This window comes from Sinocyclocheilus grahami, unplaced genomic scaffold, assembly GCF_001515645.1.
Source record: "Sinocyclocheilus grahami isolate Dianchi unplaced genomic scaffold, SAMN03320097.WGS_v1.1 scaffold921.1, whole genome shotgun sequence".
NCBI lineage: Eukaryota > Metazoa > Chordata > Actinopteri > Cypriniformes > Cyprinidae > Sinocyclocheilus > Sinocyclocheilus grahami.
This window is the reverse complement of record NW_015506100.1, coordinates 178,464-192,936: the sequence shown is the minus strand read 5'-3', so window position 1 is coordinate 192,936 and position 14,473 is coordinate 178,464. Positions and strand designations below refer to the sequence as shown.

Here is a 14,473-nt window from a genome sequence, read left to right as displayed (position 1 = left end):
CCTCTGATTGGTCATTGCATTCATAAGCTCAACAGCATCGTGTGTGATTGGTTAATGTGCAGTGCTGTATAAACGCGTCTGTATCTGGCTCAGCGCCAGCCAGCGAACGCAGGTTTGAATTTAGCAGCTGATGATATGACGCATTGAACGTTCTAATCACGCCTGTGTGATTGTAGTAAATACAGAAAATATTAATCAGCTATTTTTTTGTCTTTTGGAAGCTGCATTCAAAATCCACTTGGTTTAAAAATCTGAAACACGTGACGGCTTTGCTGTAACCTACTTGTTCTACAGATCTGTGCACTAGTGTTAAATGCTACTGTTTTTGACAGCGTTGATAACATTTATGACAGATAATATCATGATCATTTTTGCGTTTCCCTTACCGAATGTCGTATCCTGTCAGCAGAAACCTGTTCATGGGCTTTTTTGATTGCTTTCAGTTTAAGTGCCGGCGATGCAGTGTTGCCAGATATTGATCTTAAAACAAAAAAAACAAAAAATAAACCAAAATTATGTCCAATCTTTTGCAAATAAGATAAGATAAAGATATCGCTGACTCTAAACTACAACTTCCTACTTTATTAACTTTCTAAAGTGTTAAATTAAGTGGAAAAGACAAGTCCAAAAACGCTTATAATAGCTGGATATTTCTATTTCGCGGGAGTCCCGCGAATCATTTTATTCTCCCGCATCCCGCATACGCACTCTGTCTGTTGCGTCCAGGCACCATCAAAACATTAGGCTCGTTTGAGATGCATCGGCGCTGCGTAGACCGATCGGCGTATGACATCAAAGTACTGCGAGAGTGATTGGAGAGCAGACGACTCTTCAAGCTTTTGAATCGCTCTCGCGTTACTTTGATGCCATACGCCGATTACTTTAAAGTCAACTGTAAATGCGATTTTCTCAATATTTAGATTTTTTTGCACCCTCAGATTCCAGATTTTCAAGTAGTTGTATCTCGGCCAAATATTGTCAGATCCTAACAAACCATACATTAATGGAACGCTTATTTATGCAGCTTTCAGTTGATGTATAAATCTCAATTTCGAAAAATTGACACTTAAGTCAAGTCGTCACCTTTATTTATATAGCGCTTTTAACAATACAGATTGTGTCAAAGCAACTGAATAGCATTAATTAGGAAAATAGTGTGTCAATAATGCAAAATCACAATAGTAAACACTCATTTTTCAGTTAAAGACAGTTCATCATTGAATTCAGTGGTGTCATCATCCAGCACAGTTCAGTTTAAATAGTATCTTTGCAATCATTTGCAATCAAGTCAATGATATCGCTGGAAATGAAGTGTCCCCAACTAAGCAAGCCAGAGGCGACAGCGACAAGGAACCAGAACTCCATCGGTGACAGAATGGAGAAAAAACCTTGGGAGAAACCAGGCTCAGTCGGGGGGCCAGTTCTCCTCTGACCAGACGAAACCAGCAGTTCAATTCCAGGCTGCAGCAAAGTCACATTGTGCAGAGGACTCATCTGGTTCCTGTGGTCTTGTCCCGGTGGATGTTATCCACCAGAACAATACTGTTAGCTCAGTATTAGGCATGCACCATGCAAGTATGAGTAATAACAGATGAGCTTGTATAAGTTGTCAACATATCTTTTTAGTTTTCATGAGCACTGTTAATGGTGCACAAAAAGTAATGTGATTTTCACATTCATAAAGAAACATTAAAAATAAAAGCGGAACAAAACTTTGTTTCATGGTGTAATCAGTCATGTTCACTCCTGCACTACTTCTCACATGAGGGACAGATACAGATCTGTAACGCTGCTAAATAGAGACATGGTCTTTTGCTATGGTTGGCTGATTACTTTGTCAGTGCAATGTCAGCCTATCACATTTAATATTGGTATGTTAATATAAATAAACAACTTCAGAAGATCACCTCACAATAATGGATTTCAACATCAGCTGGAAACAGATACATCATCTAATGAATTCCTAAGGATATGATGTGCCTACAATGCACATTAAAGGCTTGTGTAGCAGCTTTGGCCCTGGTGATCCCATTTACTTAATGGCCGATTGATCATCCTCTGACCAGACAGAGCATTGTGCAGTGGCTCCTGTGAGGAAGCACAGATGACAAAAATGCACAATGCCAATAAGCAAGAAACATGATTATAAACATCAAACCAAATGAATTTAGGCTTTAATTAATTGAGTGTCTAACTGGAGCATTCGGTGTGCAGCAGCAGATACAGCCAATTTCAACCGCAATCAGACATGTGCATCACTGTTTCATCTATTCACCATGTGTTTCAAAGTCCTGGCCATTTAAGAAGCTGTTCGATCAACTTCTGGACATAATCAGTAATTAACCAAACTAATTACGGTGCTATTCGCAGAGATGCTGCTTGGTTAACTAGCAACAATGGCTTCGAATGTTTCTGAGCAAAATCTTCATTAAGCAATAAAGCTGTGGGAGAAATGTGCAAATTTTAGAGAAATTAAAAGTCCTTGTCCTCAGAAAACCTTGTTTTGTGTTGCATTTTCTGTTATTTTGTTATTTCCCTGATGGTGTTCCATGAACAGGCTACTTAGGATGAACTCTGATTCATCATGTGGCTTTCTATTTGACCACTGGCATTATTATGGTGGTTATCAGTACATTTAAATGTAAAAAGCTGATTTTGGTAGTTCAATCTACTTGGTAACAACCGAACCACTTACTTATTGAATATTTGTGAGATGTAAAGCAATAATACTTTACGCTATGCATTAATTTTCATTTAATCACTGGGTCGTTGTCAATTATTTATTACCTAACTTACATTTCAGACAAAACAAAGTGCCAGTTTGTTCATATATTGTTTTCCAGCATGGAAGATTGTTCCAAAAAAAGCCAAAGCATCAAGATTTGCATGTTTTTAACCAATCTCACGTAGTTGTTGAACTTGTTTGCTACAACTGAGAGAATCTATATTGTACACTAAGTCTACTAAGTGCACACACACACCGTGAACACACACCCGGAGCAGTGGGCAGCCATTTATGCTGCAGCGCCCGGGGAGCAGTTGGGGGTTTGGTGCCTTGCTCAAGGGCACCTCAGTCGGGGTATTGAAGGTGGGAGAGAGCACTGTACATTCCCCCCTACAATCCCTGCCGGTACGAGACTCGAACCCGCAACCTTTGGGTTACAAGTCCAACTCTCTAATCACTAGGCCACAACTCCCCCAAAGAGCATTCCCTGACTGGGAATCGAACCCGGGCCGCGGTGGTGAGAGCGCCGAATCCTAACCACTAGACCACCAGGGAAGGGCTAAATACAGTGGGGCAAAAAAGTATTTAGTCAGCCACCAATTGTGCAAACATATTCTTGGTAGCTGGTGCGGTTTTACTACCAAAAATAAATAAATAATAATAATGCTATAGTTAAACCATGGTAACAACAAATTAACCATGGTTTTGCTACACTAACCATAGTATTTGCAGAAAAAAATGTGGTTATACAATTGTGATCAATATGCCAAAATACACGGTTAATACACTTTTACTATAATAAAACCATGGTTAAATTTCGTAAGGGTAATTAAAGTGGCAGTTGCGGGTTGCAATATATACAGTAAATATCTTATTTTCAATATAAAGCATTCAGATTTATTTAGATTTATTATGGGCTTTTTCTTGTGTGCTGTTGTTCAACAAGATCTGCCAACACCAATGAGTCTCACACCTCTTTCCTTGAGAGAGACACAAAAGAGAGACACATCTCTGATGTCGTTAACTAGTTGTTCAGTTGGGTTCCGTACACTCTTAAAAATAAAGGTGCTTCACGATGCCATAGAATAACCTTTTTGTCTAAATGGTTCCATAAAGAACCTTCAACATCTGAAGAACCTTTCTGTTTCACAAAAGCTCCTTTGTGGCGAAAAAGGGTTCTTCAGATTATAAAAAGGGATGGTTCTTTAAAGAACCTTTGACTGAATGCTTCTTTGTGGAACCAAAAATGGTTCTTCTATGGCATCGCTTGAAGAACCTTTTGAAGCACCTTTATTTTTAAGAATGTACTCACTGACACTGCATAGAATTTTGGTGAATGCGGAATGCAGAAAAAAGAAGTTCTTCCAAACCTTTATGAGTTTCTTCTGTTGAATACAGAAGAAGATATTTTTCTTGAAACCTCTTGAAGCTGCTGCTCTGATGGAAACAAAGAGTTGCTGCTTGTCATTGACTTCCGTAGTATTTTTCCCCCCCCATAACATGTAAGTCAATGTCTGGTTTGGTTACATTATTCAAAATATCTTCTTTTTTGTTTGTTCAACAGAAGACCGAAATCATCCAGGTTCGAAAGGTTATTGTTCGTTTATATGATGAATATAACATTTATATGTTATTATAGGCTCACTGGTTGTGTGTGTGTGTGTGTGCATGTTTATGTGGTTTATGAGGACACAAATGTGTATAATAACATGGGTATGACAGGTATTACAACGAGAAGGTGATTTATGAGGATAGTTTCAGTGTCCCCATAATTCAAAAGGCTTATAAATAATTCAGAATTCGTTTTTTTGAAAATCTAAAAATGCAGAAAGTCTCCTGTGAGGGGTAGGTTTAGGGGTAGGGTTGGTGTAGGGCAATAGAATATACGGTCTGTACAGTATAAAAACCATTACGCCTATGGAGAGTCCCCATAAACCATAAAAACAAACCTGAGTGTGTGTGTGTGTGTGTGTCTGTGTGTGTGTGTGTGAATGTGAGCGTGTGTGTGTGAGACTGTGTGTGTGTGTGTCTGTGTGTGAGTGTGTGTGTGTGAGAGAGTGAGAGTGTGTGTGTGTGTGTGCGTGCGTGTGTGACTCCTCAGAATAGTTTAATAGCCATAACACTTCATCCAGAGCACAGATGAGATTCACTGGCTCACTGGGACGCTTCCTCTTCTCATTCGCACACAGAAATGATGGTAGCTGCCTCTATCAAATGGCAGGATCAAAGGAGTCGATGCTTATTAGTATCCCTCTTTTATCTGCTGTTGGTAAGCTGCAGTGACGCGGAGGAGGCCATCAAGCCACTTTCTCTTTTCAGAGGGTGAAAACTGGGTGGGGAAATGTGCCCTTTTTGCTAAGGGACGTCCTGCAGCTTGAAACAAGCTTGATGCTGTCTTTATTGATGCAGGGTTTCAATGTAAAATCACTTTTGACTATTTTTTGCTATCATGTGCACAAATGAAATTTTAAAACGTTAGTTCTGCTCCTGAATGTTGCTTGGTCAATACATTGCTCCAGCTGTGTATAGAGGCTTTATGTGTCACCCTTGTATCAATCAAATCAAATACATTAAAACCAATTCTCCTGAATAATTCTTACTCTCAGATTTATGTATTTATTTTTATTTTTTATTTACTTCCCAAACCATTTTACTCTCAGCAGCTTCCATTAATTTCTGAGCCTTGACCTCAGACTGCATCATCTTCAATCTTCACAACACTATAATCAGAAGAGTTATTCGGCTGGTGACCTACAAGTTCCTCTTACTGTCAATCTGTACAAGATTATCCATGTGTGTTCATAGCACGCTTGTTCTGCTCGACTGCGCTCTTTAATCACTGGCTCTCTGGAAAGAATAATCCAGAATATTCCAGTATGGCAATGAGCTGAGATCTTCAGTTTTAGAAAAGAGCTGTCAGCTTCTGCTGAACTGGCAATGGACCAGAAAGAAAAACCGACAACCTTTTCTTTCCATTTTTTCTTTCAGTTTTCCTCTGCCAGCCTGCAGAAAAAAATAATGACTTAACTGCCAAATGTTCAGCAGGACCCCTTGAGTGCACCATCAAACAACCGCGTCAGGAGCAATGGCAGGGTTAACCTCAGTGATTAATAACTGCTGCCAGACCGTTTTACTGCTCACTGGCTCCTCTTCATTTAGTACAAGAACACTTTCTGCACAGAAGAAGCTTTAATCATTGATTTAGATGGACTCAAAGTGTACTCATGAGGATGTATTTGTGTGTTTTTTGTGTGCCAGTTGAAAATCCAAAGTATTATAAAAGCAGGTAAAGAATTGATTATAGCTTTAGACATAGTTGTTATTCTCATTTTGATCACACAAACCTTTAAATATTCAGTTGTTGATTTTTAGGTTTATGTAATAAGTCTCATGTTATTTAATTATACTTAATGAATTAATGCAACACTGTGTATTTTTGTATTTTGGTCCACACTATAAGTCATTAGAGTCCAAAAAATGTGTGCCTGGTGCAAATCACAACACTGATCACTTAAAGTAGCAGCACACCTTTCCTTAACAAGACATGATTTGAGGAATCAATCAGGTCTGTTGCACAAATGCACCAGTTTAATTAGAGTTCTTGAGCAAAGGTAATCATTATAAAAATAAAAATAAACATTAAATATTAATAACTGGTCAAATGAACCAGGGTTAAGTAAGTTGTTGTTGTTGTAGTGAGTTCACAGTGAGCTGACAATAAGAAAGGAAACCTAAAGCCCTTTCATTCTCATGTTGCTCTAAGTAAACCTGCATTTGGTGTCTTTTTGTGTGTAGCGGTCTAAAGCTAACGGAGCACTGAGCACTGTAGTGAATGTAGCCAGACTCCCTGTAGTTTCTGAAGACTGAGATCGCTGAAGCGGCGGCTGTGAAGGTTCACTGGCCCTGAACAGCTTTGATTAGTGCAGCACTGCTGCGTGTGTCGTGATTTTACACTCGCTATGAGAGTGGTCATACATGGTAAGATTGTCCTTTAGCAGTGTACACGAAAACACTCCACGAAGAACCTTTAATATCCATGTAACATTTTCATTTTTAGTTCTTCACACTAAGAAAAAAAAAGTTTATTTTGTTTACTGTTCACTCAGAATGATTCTTCTATGGCACTGCTGTGAAAACACGCTTATTTTTAAGAGCATATAGTTGCTTGTGTTCATTTTCTCTGGTAGTGTAGCACTCTTGTTCATTACACAGGTGGCCTTACACCTTTCTTCCTTGCAGGTCTAGGAATTCTCTTGCATTTCATGACAAGTGTTTGCCTGCAGTCGGTCTGTTCTATAACAGACAGCTGCTATCTTATTTATTTACTTGCTGACATACAGAAAAGCTCATGCCTAATCCTGAGTGCTGCTTGTCTGCGCAGAACTCACGTCCACGATGATGATGGAGTGATGTGGGTGGCTGTTGCTATGTTCTTCGCTCTGCTATTTGGTTACTAGGTTGTTATGATTGGGTACCCAGGTACGCTTTATGGTTGCTAAGGTGCTCTGAATGGTTTTTAGTGCATTATGTGTAGTTTCTACAGTGCTGTTCAGGAGTTCTGGCCTGACCTGGTAATGATCAGATATGTTGGTTTAGCTTGTAAGTATGAATGAAATGTATGCATTTAATTGTAAATTTAACTGAAAACGAAAGGGAATGAGGGGAGTTGAAAGATTTCTTATCCTGCGGCTCTGCAATTGTCCTCTGGGGGCATTTTTGCTCAGACAATGTAAGTCTATGGGAAAGTTTAGATATTTGATTATTGATTATGCGAAAACTAGAAGTCTGATCAGTCTGAAAAGATATTGCAGAAAACTACACATCGGGGCCCAGGTCTCTGCCGAATTTGGGGCTTGTAGCATTAAAGCCCTAGGAGGAGATACAGTCAGAAATTCTAGTCTCAGAAGAAGAAGTTTAAATAGCATTTCAGTATGTTGACTTTCTCAGGAAATATTCCTAATATTGCTCCGTAACACCCCGGGGGTCTGCGATAATCCACTGGTTCTGGGTGGGTGAATCATCCAGCAGGCGAGAGCAATAGAAATAGTGATACATGCCTTAGCAAAGAGCACTCGTTTTCATAGATTTGGAAACTAAGCAATGCTGGACTGTGTGTGACATAAAGAGAAACTGGCATCACTCACCATTAGTTTTGTCTTCCAGAAGGTATCAACACAGGGCATAGTGCAGCTTCTCTGTCATTTACACAGTCATTACACTATGGAAATCTCATCACTGATGGTTTTGCACTATGGGATTGTTTCTAATCCGGTCCAAACAGCTTCTGTTCGATGAGACATGATGAAAGGGGGTTTACCTTCAGTGCTGCCTAAATTAAAATCAATGGAATAGTGCTATCAGCAGGCTTCACTGGCACTGGACACTGAACTACTTTCTTTGCATCCTCAATGCACAAATTATTTCCTTTAGATGGCAGCATTGCATAATCGATCATTGTTTCTGCTCTGCATCCAGCAATGCAATGGACACAGCTTCAGTGCAAACATCTCCTCTGAGCCGCACAGCATGGGAACATTTTACACTGAGATTGAGTCAGCATGTTATTGCTTCACATTAACTGACAATATTGCGTTATGTGCTTGAAAGTTATGCAAAAACAAAGAAAGTGTTCAGAAAGACATGCTAAGGGTGAGCCCCTGAATTGCTTTTTCAGCACAGTAATAAAGAGGGTTAAAGAGACGGATTCCTCCATATCACCCATCTTTCCTTCTTTTATCTGTTTTCTCTGCTCTGTTTTGCAGTTGCTATCTTTATAGGGTTGTTTTACGCTGTTGTGTGCTCAAAGTGAGCTGTCAAATTGCTTTCTCTGTGACTGCTCATATAACACCCAAACACAAGCTCGAGAGCGTGAAAGAGAGAAGAACGAGATGCAGAAATGTACACACTTATCAAAAAGGAGTGCAAAATCGAATGATTGGAACGCTGCATCAAAACAGCAGCTGTTTGCATTGCTATCATTTCTCAGCCACCAGCTCTGCAATTACGCAGTTTGTTTATTTGATTGTTTTTCCAGTCATTATAACAGCAGGGTTGTAAATGATGTTGAATTGTTTTTGCATAAACTGATTGAACAACACTGGAAGCATGCATGAAATGATTCATGAATAACATTTTTTCTTTCTTTTGTCTTTCAGGGCAAAGATTTTCCGTGGGAAGAAGGTCCAAGGAGATTATGATGTCAAAGTTGAGCAGGTAAAGCATCTATTATAGCTTTAGACCTGGACATTATTCTCAGTTTGATCACACGAACCATTGAAATATTGAGTTGGTGGTTTTCAACCGATTTGCTAACACCCACAAACAAGTCTCTATTAATTATTAAATTATAGTGCTTGCTGCATCCTTTATAGGCGTGATGCAGTACATTTCCAGTAATTTATTTGTCCTCACTATAGAAGCAAAATTCTGTGTGATGCCACACAATTGAATCAATCAGAAAGGATATGATGTGTAAAATACAGCATTGTGAAGTGGGATTTTGGAGCAATGAGATTTCACCGTGATTGTGCTACTCAGTGCAAAACAGCAGAAATATAAACCAAGCAACTGTCAAAACATATTTTCCAACAAAATATTTGAGACTCAAATAGTCTGGATTTTGAATCACATATTTATGGGGGTCCTGTGGCTGAGCAACACTGTTACAGTAGAAACCTTTCATGTTATTTTATGTTTCAATGACTGCACTGACTGGTCCATCGTCTTTATAGCAGTGCAATCATTTCTAGCAGCCTTTCGTTACAAAATAAAAATACTCCCTTGTCATTTTATCGCATCATCGAAATTCCAGACTGCACGTTGCTAATTGACTTGTGATTTGCTGGATGTCCTTTACCCAGAGAAAAAGCAAAGAGTAATAGTAGGAATTGGCCATTGATCAAGAACATGTAGATGATAGAGCTGTGGTTGGAGTTCATTTACTTGCAGTCCAAACCATTGTGACTAAGAAAGTCTTCAACAATATAACTGGATATTGTATTACCAATGAATGACCATCATGCAGTAATTAAGCATAAAAAATAAGAGACAGCTTCCCACAGCCACGTTTATTATGTCTGCATATAAACCTCATGTTTTACTGCTCGCATTGCATAACAGATGAATGTTAACAAGCCCACAATGAGAATAAAGGGACACGATTCACACCTACTGGTGCTTATTGTTTTTAAAAATCACAAGTTTTAATTAAAATGACTAATGTGATTGCATGCAATACACATAATTAGCTAAACAAGGTGGTGTTACATTCATTTACTAGTTAAACTGAGGATATATCACTAGTTTACTTTGCAGAAAACACTATCCACCTTGTCTACAACCGTTAGAGGTAAATTAATAATTCAAATTCAAAAATAGCACAGGTTGTGCAAGTTTAGGTGTCAATGATGCCAAATGTCAGTGGTGTCATAACCAAATAACTCTTTGATTATGCAATGGGCAATGACATTGGAGATATGGATGATTTTCTATGATGAAAATCCTGATGAATTTCAGATAAATGCTGTCGACAGATAAATCAGTGGAAATGTAGCTATTAAATTTATGCAGAGTTATTACATTTTAATAAATAATGATGAAAACGTCTCCAGGTTACGCATGTAACCATGGTTCCCCGAAGGGAACAAGACGCTACGTTGAAACGCTAAGGGAACCCCTTCAGCGTGACCACATTCTGAATCACATGTGTAATCAGTCCAATAGATGGGTGAGACGTCACGGGCGGTTGACATAATGACCAGAAAGCTATAAAAGCATGTGCCGTGGAACTGGCGTCAGCTTCTAGGAATGAAGCAAGCGCTTGCAGGGATGCCGGAAGTGACCTGAGATGCAGTGTCTCGTTCCCTCCACTTGTGAGAGGAGGTCCCTCCTGACGGGGATCTCCCATGGAGAAATCAGGTCCGAGAACCATACTCGGCCCGGCCAGAATGGGGCTACTAACAACAGACGGGCCCCGTCCCGGCGCACTCTCTCCAGAACTCCCGGGAGCAGAGCGATCGGGGGAAAAGGGTGCAGACGACGCCTCGGCCAAGTCTACACCATAGCGTCCAGTCCGAGAGGAGCTGGATGAGTCAGAGAGAACCTTGAGCATGCGAAGCGGGTTTCCCCTCGGGGAGAACCCCTTGGTCTTGAGCCACCACTGTAGGGGTCTCATGTACAGCAAGCCAAAGGTATCACGTTGGACGCAGCTGCCATCAGACCCAGCAATCTCAATCAGTGAGTGACTGGCTTTCTCTCACTCTCTTGACTGCGGTGAGGATCGACTCGATCCGAGCAGGGGACAGACGTGCCTGCATCGTGGTCGAATCCCACACCATGCCCAAATAAGTGGTCCTCTGAGCTGGAGAAAGCATACTTTTCTTGACGTTTAGTTTTAACCCCAACTTTTTCATGTGAGCAAGAACGATATCTTGATGTCGAACCGCGATCTGCTGCGACTGAGCTAAAATCAACCAATCATCGATATAATTGAGTATGCGGATGCCCTGGAGTCGCAGGTAAGCCAGAGCTGCATCCACACATTTCGTGAAAGTGAGGGGTGAGAGTGCAAGGCCGAAAGGAAGAGCCCGATATTGATAAGCTTCGCCCACGAAAGCAGACCTCAGGAACTTCCTGTGAATGGGAAGGATGGAGACATGGAAGTATGCGTCTTTTAGATCGATCGTGACAAACCAGTCCTCGACCTGATCTGAGACACGACTTGTTTAAATGTGAGCATCCTGAACTTCAGTCGCATGACTGAGCGGTTTAACTGTGTGAATGCACAATGGCGCCGACGCTGATGGCTGCCTCCGTTGCGTGCTCTGCAGTTGTTTTTATGTTTTTGTTAGTTTGTCCTGTCTTTAGTTATATCCCTGCAATCAGTTTCACCAGAGACGAATTGCTGGACATTCGGAAGTACACACCACCCGATATTTCACCGGTTTTCAACTATTCGGATGTTTTGCTGGACATTGTTGTCGGGGGAGCTGTGGCGCTGATCAAACGCTTCAGGACGCGCAGATGGGGGAAGCGAGTCGGCGCGCTCGTCAAGCTTCGTATGTGTAAACATACCTGGCAATAAAAACTCATTCTGATTCTGATTCTTCTGAACTGACGCAAATCTAAAATCAGACGCAACCCCCCATCCTTCTTTGGAACTATAAAGTACCAGCTGTAGAACCCGTATTCTCTTTGATGAGGAGGGACCACCTCGATAGCCTCCTTTCTTAAGAGAGTATCTACTTCTTGTTCCATTACCAGAGTCTGCTCGGGACCCACCATGGTGGGAAGAACCCCGTTGAAGGGAGGAGGAGAACCAAACTGGATTCTATAACCCCTTTCTACAGTATGCAGGACCCACTGAGACACGTTTGGCAGTAGTTTCCACGCTGCTATATAGTGTACTAAGGGAATCAGTCTCTCGAGACTGACCTCTGGTGTAACTGAAGCAGCTAGCTCGGTGGCCTGAAGTGGCACGCCGGCAGGGGACGGCCGAACTAACTGCTCTAGAGACGTCCGTGGAGGCGGTGAGCCTCTTAGCCCCGCTTCGTTTCTGGGCAGTAACTGAGAGAAGTGCTCGCGGGAGAACGCTGGGGGTCATTACGTTACCCGCCCGTGGCATCTCGCCCATCTATTGCCCCCCTCTCCCCCACACCTGCAATTCAGATCAGCGAAGACGAGGTGCGCCAGGTCTTCCGGAAGCAGAAAATGAGAAAAGCACCAGGTCCCAGACTGTGTTACACCAGTCTGTCTGAAATCCTGTGCTGACCAGCTGGCCCCCATCTTCACACAGATCTTCAACAGATCACTGGAGCTGTGCGAAGTCCCTTCATGCTTCAAACGCTCCACCATCATCCCCGTCCCAAAGAAACCCAAAATTACTGGACTTAATGACTACAGACCTGTGGCTCTAACGTCTGTGGTCATGAAGTCTTTTGAAAGACTGGTGCTGGCCCACCTGAAGGACATCACTGGACCCTTGCTGGATCCTCTTCAGTTTGCCTACAGAGCAAACAGGTCTGTGGACGATGCAGTAAACATGGGACTGCATTATGTTCTGCAACATCTAGACAGACCAGGGACTTATGTGAGGATCCTGTTCGTGGACTTCAGCTCGGCCTTTAACACCATCATCCCAAACCTCCTCCTGCCCAAACTAACTCAGCTCTCCGTGCCCACCTCCGTCTGTCAGTGGATCAACAGCTTCCTGACAGACAGGCAGCAGCTAGTGAGGCTGGGAAAATACACATCCAGCACCCGTACGATCAGCACTGGAGCTCCTCAGGGTTGTGTTCTCTCTCCACTGCTCTTCTCCCTGTACACCAACGACTGCACATCTAAAGACCCCTCTGTCAAGCTCCTGAAGTTTGCAGACGACACCACACTCATCGGCCTCATTCAGGACGGTGACGAGTCTGCTTACAGACAGGAGGTCGAGCAGCTGGCTGTCTGGTGCAGTCTCAACAACCTGGCGCTCAACACGCTAAAAACTGTGGAGATGACCGTGGACTTCAGGAGAAACCCCTCTGCACTCCCCCCACTCACCATCATGGACAGCACTGTGACTGCAGTGGAGTCATTCAGGTTCCTGGGCACCACAATCTCTCAGGACCTGAAGTGGGACACTCACATTGACTCCATTGTGAAAAAGGTCCAGCAGAGGTTGTACTTCCTTCGCCAGCTGAGGAAGTTCAACCTGCCACAGGAGCTGCTGAAACAGTTCTACTCTGCCATTATTGAATCTGTCCTCTGCACTTCAATAACTGTCTGGTTCAGCTCAGCTACCAAATCTGACCTCAGAAGACTTCAGAGGGTAGTCCGGACTGCTGAGCGAATCATTGGTACAACCCTCCCTTCTCTCCAAGAACTGTATTCGTCCAGAGTGAGCAAAAGGGCTGGCAGAATCACTCTGGACCCCTCACATCCAGCACACTCCCTCTTTGAACTGTTGCCATCTGGTCGACGCTACAGAGCTCTGAGCACCAGAACGACCAGACACAGGAACAGTTTCTTCCCTCAGGCCATCCATCTCATGAACACTTGACAATAACTGTGGAACACACACTATTTATTCACTCATACACTTATTTATCTAACACAAACTCAGTCTACATTTCAATTTGCACATAATATACCTGTACATACAACTGTCTATTGTTATATACCTGTACATACAATTGTCGATTTGTATATTTTTATTCCTTAGTCACTGTCATTCTGTTACACTGTGGAGCTTCTGTCATGAAAACAAATTCCTCGTATGTGTAAACATACCTGGCAATAAAAACTCATTCTGATTCTGATTCTTCTGAACTGACGCAAATCTAAAATCAGACGCAACCCCCCATCCTTCTTTGGAACTATAAAGTACCAGCTGTAGAACCCGTATTCTCTTTGATGAGGAGGGACCACCTCGATAGCCTCCTTTCTTAAGAGAGTATCTACTTCTTGTTCCATTACCAGAGTCTGCTCGGGACCCACCATGGTGGGAAGAACCCCGTTGAAGGGAGGAGGAGAACCAAACTGGATTCTATAACCCCTTTCTACAGTATGCAGGACCCACTGAGACACGTTTGGCAGTAGTTTCCACACTGCTATATAGTGTACTAAGGGAATCAGTCTCTCGAGCCTGACCTCTGGTGTAATTGAAGCAGCTAGCTTGGTGCCCTGAAGTGGCACTCCGGCAGGGGACAGCCAAACTAGCTGCTCTAGAGACCTCCGTGGAGGCGGCTCCCGCCCAGCAGCCCC

General features: G+C 42.2%; 1 non-coding gene across 1 annotated transcript; it reads right to left on the bottom strand.

Moving 5' to 3' along the window:
- Positions 1–3,208: 3,208 nt before the first annotated feature.
- trnae-cuc (transfer RNA glutamic acid (anticodon CUC)) lies at positions 3,209–3,280 on the bottom strand. Its single transcript has one exon. It is a non-coding gene; the product is annotated as a tRNA-Glu (tRNA).
- Between the last annotated feature and the right edge of the window lie 11,193 nt (positions 3,281–14,473).